Raw genomic sequence first — 9,252 nt, forward strand, 5'->3', positions numbered from 1 at the left:
CCTAATGCAATCCACTACCCTGCGTTAGGCGCCCAGGCTGTTCAATGCATGGGGTGAGTTCGGCACCTGAGAGTGACCAGCACGCCGAGTGGGGAGCTGCCTAAGCCAGCCAATAGGAAACGCTGATGAGAGACGTGTGGCCTAAGCCCCACCCCCCTCAATGGAACCTAGGCCCCCACCTCTGAATCAGAGGAAGGTGCTTGGAGCTGCCTGGTAACCGCAGCTGAACACTCTCCTGGAGTGCCTAAGCCCTTCCTGAACATGAGGTGCTGTTTGCAGAGGGGACTGCAAAGCATCATTGAGGGGCAGGAAATTGAAAACTGAGACGAGGAACTCTTCTTTTCCCCCAATTAGCCAGCGGCACTCATGGCCACAAGTTAGAGTTGAGGCCAAGAACTTATCAGGGTTTGGCATGAACGGGTCAGGGGCTATGGATAACATGGACAAGTTGCAATAATGAGGATTAGAAACAATCCTGTAAAAATAATTTTAGGGTTTTGAACGAGAGACAAATTCCTTATGTTTCAGGGCATACATCAACCTCCAGATAATGGGGGACAGGAAGAAACTTTCCCAGGAGCAGGTTGTTCCATAACTGTCCCCCGCCGCGTGTCTTGCACCCTCCTCTGAAGCAGCTGGTACCGGCCATTCTTGGAGACAGGACACTGGTCTAGGTGGACCCCTTGGGCCCCCGTATGGCTGTTCCTATGTTTCCATGGACTAGAGCTCCATCCCATTGCTTCTACGCTCAGTAGCTTTGAGAGATGAGAGAACCATTCACCACAGCCTATAGGATCAGGTTCTCCGCTGTTGTGAATCAGCCCATTTCCACTGGAGATATGTTGCTAGCACCAGCTAAGGATCTGGCCCCCCGTAGTTTTGCAGACCTGGGACATTATTTGCAGAGAGGCAAATAGCAAATTCCATTGGAAATCCATGGGCTCAGTACCGCCGCTTCTAACTCCTATAATGCCCCTTCCATATCAAGGATCTCAAAGCACTTTGCAAACCCTAATGAACCTCCCAACCCCATCCCTGGGGGAGGGTCGGCGGAGGGTGTTCGGCGGCGCGGCGCTCTGCGGGGGGTATTTGGCCGCGCGGTGCTCCGCGGGGGGCAGGGGGTGTTCGGCCGCGCAGCACTCAGCGGGGGGTGTTTGGTGGTGCTCCGCACGGGGAGGGGGGCGGCTTCAGCAGTGCAGCGCTCTGTGGGGAGCGGAGGTGTTCGGTGGCGCGGCGCTCAGCGGAGGTGTTCGGCGGCGCGGCGGGGGGCAGGGGCTGTTCAGCGGCGCGGTGCTCCACGGGGGGCAGGGGTGTTCGGCGGGGGCTGTTTGGCGGCGTGGCGCTCGGCGGGGGATGTTCCGCAGTGCTCCGTGTGTGGGGGGGGTTCAGCAGCGCGGCGGGGGGCGTTACGGCAGGCGGCGCTTTTTTTTGCTGCTTGGGGCAGCAAAAAAGTTAGAGCCGACCCTGTTTAAGGAGCTAATTACACCCAAAAGTATTGCTTGCTAAAGAGTATGCACATGTGCTTTATATATGTAAAAGAAGCCTACCAGACAGTAATTATTCCTGGTTTTAATTTGCAAACACACACACACACACACACTTTAGAAAATCAGGTACCCATCTTTAACAGGGAGGGCGATTAACTACCAAGGGAAGAGGTAGATTCTCCATCTCTGGAGGTTTTCATATGGGGATTGGATGCCTTTCTGGAAGATGGGCTTTAGTCAGCCAAGTTACTGGACTCAATGAAAGGGTAACTGGGTGACATTCTATGGCTTGTGTTCTACAGGAGATCAGATAATTTAATGATCCCTTCCGACCTTCCTTTGACTTCAGTGCAGTTACACCCACAGAGAATTTGGCTGAATAGTGCAAATGGTGTGCATGTAGATGCAACTTTAATAGAGAAAGATTATATTTATACACAGATCTAGGTATATTTTTGTATAGAATATTCATACTGTAGATCAATTACGTTTGCAGGCAATTTCTGAATCATTTTTAAATAAAGCCACCAGCTAATTAACCCTAATGTAATAGTCTTAAACGTGCAATTAATTATACAACCACCTGTTCCTTTGTCTGAATCTCAAGTCTAGGCTGACTTCATAATTACATTTATATGCATATGTAAATGGTTAGCTCTGGCTTCCCTAGCGATGGCTCAGGAAATTCTCTCTCCCCACCCCCCTTCCCCTGCCTCTCAAGGCGCTTGAAATGTATGCAGGCTCTCAGAAAACCTGGAGAGAGGGATCTTGACTCAAGAGCATCATTTAAAAGAGCACAGATGATCATTACTGTGCCTTTGTTCACAGACAATGTTTTGCCTGACTTGATATTTCTCTATCCTGAAGCTAGTGCTGAAGCTAATGGAATCATTTCAGGCTCCACAAAGCTAGGATGACCACACCCCCACACCTGTTGGGTCACTAATGCCATCACACGACAACATGCAGGTAGGACAACTGGATCCCCTATTGCAGAGTAAGAGTTGGACGCCACCGGATATTGTACTCGGGAGGGAGTTTAAGTACTTACGGCTTGTCTACATGGGGAAATGGACCATAGCAGTATAATTATAGCTATAACTACGCTGTTATAACTTCCCCTGCAGACATGGTACTCATGTGCTTCTCCCCCGGAGGGTGCGGAGAACATAGAACATGTGATAGATGTGTCGTCACATTGCGTACTGCACGACTGGAAGAAGTTCAGATACTATGGTGATGAGCGTGGTAACAGAACCTACATAGAAGAGAGAATAAAAGTGACTTAATTCCAGCATAATTATACAGTACGATATAATTATATTATAAAGCTCTGCTTTGGCATATAATTATACCGCTTATAGTTCTGCTGGTCAATTCCCCCTGAGGTACCTGTGGTGCAACAGATACAGCTAAATATAGCTAAGCGTGATTCAGAGAGATTTCTGATTTACATTGAGGACTTCGCAATCCAGGAGGGATCTACTTACCAATAGGAAGGAGCTATTGAGGGTAATAAGGAAGGGTGGGGTTAGTTGCCCCAAGAAATTCAAATTCAATATGGTAAAGAACCGGTTAATGGAATGTACAGCGGCATTAGAGTTCAAGAGGGGAATGAAGAAGTCTCATGCACAAGGTACAACGGCAGGAAGTTGTAAGTTCCCAAGTCTGAGAGAAGATTGGAGCATCTTTAAAAGAGGCTAGAGAACTAATGCAAAGGCGTGGAAGGCCGGATTCTCTATTGCCCTCCATCTTACACAAGCATTTACACCAAAGAGAGAAAAACCCACTATGAAAAGGAAGTTTCTTAATTATCTGGGAATGGTGAACCCACACTTGGAGCACTGAGTTCAGTTCTGGGAGCTGCCATCCCAGAAATGTGGAGTAATTGTAGGGGTCATGACCCACAGGCCTCGAACCCAGGTCCACAGGAGCAGTCGCACATCAACCCTCCACTGGGCAGCCTGCTGCCAACTGCTGACCCAGGACTCATGAAACCCAGTCCCAGTTTGAGGCTCTGCCTCTGAGGTCCTATTGGCAGAGTCCCAGAGGAGCCAATTGGCCAACTGGTCCTACTTACGCCAGCAACAGCAAGCTGTCTGAACAACTGCTCTGGATTGTGTACCATGGGCCTCCTGGTCCCCGGCTAGAATTCCCAGTATCCTGACCTGGGCTGGCCCTTGACCTCTGACATGTGGTTCTGATCTCTGGTTTGTCTCCTGCCTCTGACCCCTGGTGGCCTGACTCTGGTTGCCGACGTGGGGTTCTGATCTCTGACTTATCTCCTGCTTCTGCTCTCGCAGAGTCCCGACCCAGGTGACCCAACTCCTGTCTCATGACCGTGGACTACTCCAGCTCTGACCCCTAGGTCTGGCTGCCCATGACCCAGCCGTGACTGATGGGAACTCAGAAGAGCAACAGAAGTTCCTAAGCCACTGAAGGAAACAACGTCTGAAGAACGATTACAAGAGCCATACTTGTCATTATGCAAGGCACTGCATTTAGCCGTATGGAATGGGATGCTCTAATAAATTTGTTAGTCTCTAAGGTGCCACAAGTACTCCTGTTCTTCTTTTTACAAGAGCCATAGATGAGCATTTTCATTTACCATGACACATCATCCTGGATAAAGTCACTCGACTGAGACTCAGGAGATGGGTTCCATACCAGGCTCTGCCTCAAACTCCCAGGGTGTCTGTGCCAAGTCAATCGTCCCTCTTCGTGCCTCTGTTCTCTCATCTGTAAAATGGGGATAAGGATACTTCCCTACCTCACAAGGGCGCCAGGATCAATCATTAACACTGGGGGCTTTAAAAGTCCATTCATATAATTGTCTATGCATGTTTGAAGAGTAAATAACAAGGAGGGAGAGGAGTTGGTAAGAGTGCTGCATGGGGTAGGGGATATTATGGGATATAATTAAGTAGAGGAAGATTTAGGCTGAATATCAACAACTGTCTCCTAACCGTGATGATGACGACAGTGGAGAATAATCCCCCAAGAGAAGAAGTAGAAGCCCCATTAAGTCAGGCCTGGACAAAGCACTCAGAATAATGGTCCAGATCCTCATTTCTGTCCCTAAACCTCCAACTGCCAGACGCTGGGACAGGACGATGGGATGGAGCTCTCAAAATTGCCCTGTTCTGTTCATTCCCTCTGAAGCACTGGACAGACAGGCTGCTGGGCTAGATGGACCTTTGGTCTGACCCAGTGCGGCCGTTTTTATGTTCTTATCTGGTGTATATCAATAGCACGACACTGATCTACACCAGCAGAGGATCCGGCCCATTTTCTGGAACAGCGCTGCGTAGGGACAGATAAGAAGAGCCAAGGTCTCTTCCGTTGCTAATCGCATATTTCGTTTGGGAAAATAAAAGAAAGCCATGCCCATTTGGGGTAGGTTTGTAAACTTGAGTCACATTATATTACCGCTTGTTCCTCTGTTTTTGCAAAAGAAAAAAAAGCTGCAACCTAGCAGACGAAGAGCTTAAACGTTAGAGTGGTTTGGATGGGCCTGAAATCCTGTGACGACATGAGAGGACAGATCGCTCTTTATGGGTCAGCGCTGTCCCAGTGGCACTCATCTTTATCTGGCAAATGTCCTCATTAAATCTAGGGTTAACAAAAATGTAACAATGAACAATAGTTTCTACTACCGGCACAGCCTCATATCAGATTGCCTGACTGATGGAGATGGAGAGGGAAGAGGTTGGAAGAGCCATGATGTGACTATGAGAAAATAATTCCCAGCTCACTTCTAGGAAACACTTCATTGTCTGGCTCTCTCCACTCATTAGCCACAGTTAAGGTGAACTGCACGCTTTCCCCTTAACTATTTCACTGGCGCAGCTTCAGAGAGTCTCTATGAACATGGAGCCAACTGTGCAAATATTGATGCTTTTCTTTCCGTAACTTCAGCCAGTTGCATGGGACTTAGCCAAAGCATTTCCCAGATGGAGGGTTTTGCTCCGAAAACCCGGCCTGCATTTTCCTGCCAAGTTTTTGTTGGTGAAATATGCTGACATCAGGGCCGGCTCTAGGATTTTTGCCACCCCAAGCAAAAAAGAAAAATGATGCAGTGACTTACAAGATTACATAGGAAGACTTGGTTCGAGGCAGCAGGACTCGAACCCTTGTCTCCTGAGCCGCCATTTAGTCTTTACACATAAACCATCTTTCCCCAACCCATACTCCAGCCACAGTATGTTGTGAAGGGTGCTTGGGAAAACCAGGGATTCACCAGCCAGTCTTTATTCTGAGGGTTTAACTGATGCATAGGCCTCATGCTGGAATTTGAATTTCATCCCATTAGAATAACCTGTGAACTGATGTTTCTCTCCTCAGTATTGGGTAGGAAATTTATACTGTGACTCTGACACTAGCCACGCTTCAGGACATTCAATTCAATCATTGATTTCCGAAGTCTGGCGATTTTCCTCAAACCTGGACAACTGAGCTGCACAAAGCTGCCCGAAGGAAATCGTGAAAGATTTAGAGGTGCTTTCAGTTCATTGCAGGAAAGCAGGAATAAAATACTTGGCCAATCCCTCCAAATCATGTTTATTTCATGGGGAGGGGGCTGTGATTTTCCTGCAGATCCTTCAGGAAAATGCATGTTGAGTTCCCCTCTATCCCCAAATCTCTCATTCAAACACACAAAATGCTTTTATTCTACAGACAAAAGAGACTCCCAACATGATCGTTCGATCCTCCCTCAGATGCTAGAAGCCCAAAATCACATGTTCCAAGCATCTTTTGTCTGTAAGCTAAAAGCCTATTATGTTATTTGAATAGTAGAGGATGGGGGTTTGGAGTGCAGGGACTTAATGAAGATTTTAACGGCAGATGAGGTTAGATGGGCACTGGAATGGCAACTAGGTCATAAGAGACAGCAACTGAATGGAAAGCATTTTGTAGCAGAATATTTATCCAGATGACTGACAGCATGTTGTATGCCTCTGTTCACTCCAAAAATACTGAACGCAGCATGTGGGCCTGATTGAGGAAGTGTGATACACGGCGATCTGGAGCAATGCCTCTCCTCTCCCCAGTCCACTACATGCAATCATAGCTTGAAATGGATGGCTGGATTTCCCTGCAGACTGCTAGCAGCAAAGTGCTGATACAGCAAAGAAACAGAATAGACTTGCTATGAGCCGGGTGAAGGAAACCTTGTTAGGGGTTGAGTTAAAACCTTGCTGAGATTGACGGGTGTGAACGCGGGCTTCAATTAACATAACTGTAAGGATAAGTTAACCACAAGCTCCCACCTAAGGCTATGACAACACTTACAAGCTTACAACGTGCCGACACAGAGCGCTCCGGTAGCCAAGTTATGCCGACGGGTGAGAGCTCTCCTGTTGACATCATAAAACCAGCTCAACGACACACGAGCACGTATGCCGGCAAAACTTACATCACTTGGGGGAGGGGGGTGTTTCACACCCCTGCGTGACAAATGCTAGTGTAGACATGGCCTAAGGCCGAAGGGGTTGTGAACTCATCCAGGAGTTCGGGGCGGAACAGTTTGCTAAGGCCGGCTCTACACGGAAAACTTATGTTGGCATAGCGAGATCTCTCACCAAAATGCACACCCCTGAGAAAGACAGCTGTGCTAAACTGAACCCCAGCACAGAGAGAAGACAGAAATCTCTCAACCTAGCTACCACCTCTCGTGTTGGTGGATTAATGACAGCGATGGGAAAACCCCTCCCATCCTGTAGGGAGTGCCTACCCTGAAACATTCTGGTGGCCCAGCGTAGCCATAGCCTGTGCGTTGTTTGTGTGTGGGGGGATTGGGAAGGCAGAACACAGAAACCGAGTGAGAACACGTGCAGAAGAGAGAGAAAGCAAGGCAGTAGCCTACGGGTGTGGCACACGGCCCTGGAAAAGCTAGGGAGCGTGCTTTTGGATTTGCTTGTTGGCTAAGAAACTGTTCCCGGTTCCTCCTGCATTTGGGGAAGCAGGACTTTGTACATCTCTTGTAAACCAACAAGACACCATCAATTTCTGCTTTCAGCTAGAACAGCACCAGGGCCCAGAATTTTGACTATAACTGCTTGGGTCAATAAGGGGTGACACCTACATCTTCCTCTTTTATTTATTTTATGGAGATGTTTTATCTCCTAGAACTGGAAGGGACCTTGAAAGGTCATCAAGTCCAGCCCCCTGCCTTCGCAGGCAAGACCAAGTACTGATTTTGCCCCAGATCCCTAAGTGGCCCCCTCAAGGATTGAACTCACAACGCTGAGTTTAGCAGGCCAATGCTCAAACCACTGAGCTATCCCTCCTCTTCCACATGCTGCTCCCCCTTTGGATCTAGAGTTTGGCACACCAGACGACGAGCGCTCTGGCCCCAATCCAGCAAAGCACTTAGGCACCTGCTGAGTTTGAAGCATGTGAGTAGCCCCATTGACGACTCTTGCAGCACCAGTTCATCCCATCTGGCCTACTGAGCTTCAGTGATGTGCTGGATCGGGTCACGTGTCCCGTGGCTGTACAGCAAAACCCGCGGATGGTCTCAGTCCAGTTCGCAGCGATCCGACAGCTACATTACAAAAACCCGCCTCCAAAACAGTAGCCTCTCTCTGCTCCCCAGAGACAGTCCTTCCAGGTCAGGGTTACTCAGCAACCGCTCATACTATGCACATCTGCCAACGTGATATATGCCATCATGTGCCAGCAATGCCCTTCTGCCATGTACATTGGCCAAACCGGACAGTCTCTACACAAAAGAATAAATGGACACGAATCTGACATCAGGAATCATAACATTCAAAAGCCAGTGGGAGAACACTTCAACCTCTCTAACCACTCAGTGACAGACTTGAAGGTGGCAATTTTGCAACAACAAAACTTCAACAACAGACTCCAAAGAGAGACGGCTGAACTTGAATTAATATGCAAATTAGATACAATTAACTTAGGTTTGAACAGAGACTGGAAATGGTTGGGTCATTACACTAATTGAATCTATTTCCCCATGTTAAGTATCCTCACACCTTCTATGAGTCATCTCGATTATCACTTCAAAAGTTTTTTTTCCTCCTGCTGATGATAGCTCATCTCAATTGGTTGGCCTCTTAGAGTTGGTATAGCTACTTCCACCCTTTCATGTTCTCTGCATGTATAAATATCTTCTTGCTCTATGTTCCAGTCTATGCATCCGATGGAGTGGGCTGTAGCCCACGAAAGCTTATGCTCAAATAAATTTGTTAGTCTCTAAGGTGCCACAAGTACTCCTTCACTATGCTGTAGACCCTTGGAAGCTGATTTACCAAGAGTGGGGACTATCCGGCCGGGAACACTTGTCTCCTACTCTGTAGCTCGGCGCATCAACAGAGCTCTCGAGACAGTCACCCGAGACAGGATATCCTCAGCACGGGTAAAATGGGACATGAAGCTATGGCAATTTCTCCCAGCTGGGGATCTGGCCAACTTCGTTTAACATCTCAGCCAAGAACGACAGATCTGGCAGTGACGTGCAAGCCAGCTGCATGGCTCCTTCGCTGTCAGACTTAGGGCACGAATGTGGCTCTGCCATCCCTGTCTATCATGCTGTTTGCCGAAATGCCCACCTTGCTGGGTTTCTCTAGCTTACGACGGGGGTTGGCCTATTGCTCTACTCCCAAGCTGGAGGGCCAGTGGCCTGCATGTGTCTACCCAGAGCCACAGGGGTTAAACTCCCACTGGCATATGCACACACAAGCCTTCCCAGTGCGTCAAAGTGCAGTCCCCAAGGAAGAGGTGGCGGCAAACAATGGGA

The sequence above is a fragment of the Malaclemys terrapin genome, chromosome 22 (genome assembly GCF_027887155.1).
Source record: "Malaclemys terrapin pileata isolate rMalTer1 chromosome 22, rMalTer1.hap1, whole genome shotgun sequence".
Lineage (NCBI taxonomy): Eukaryota > Metazoa > Chordata > Testudines > Emydidae > Malaclemys > Malaclemys terrapin.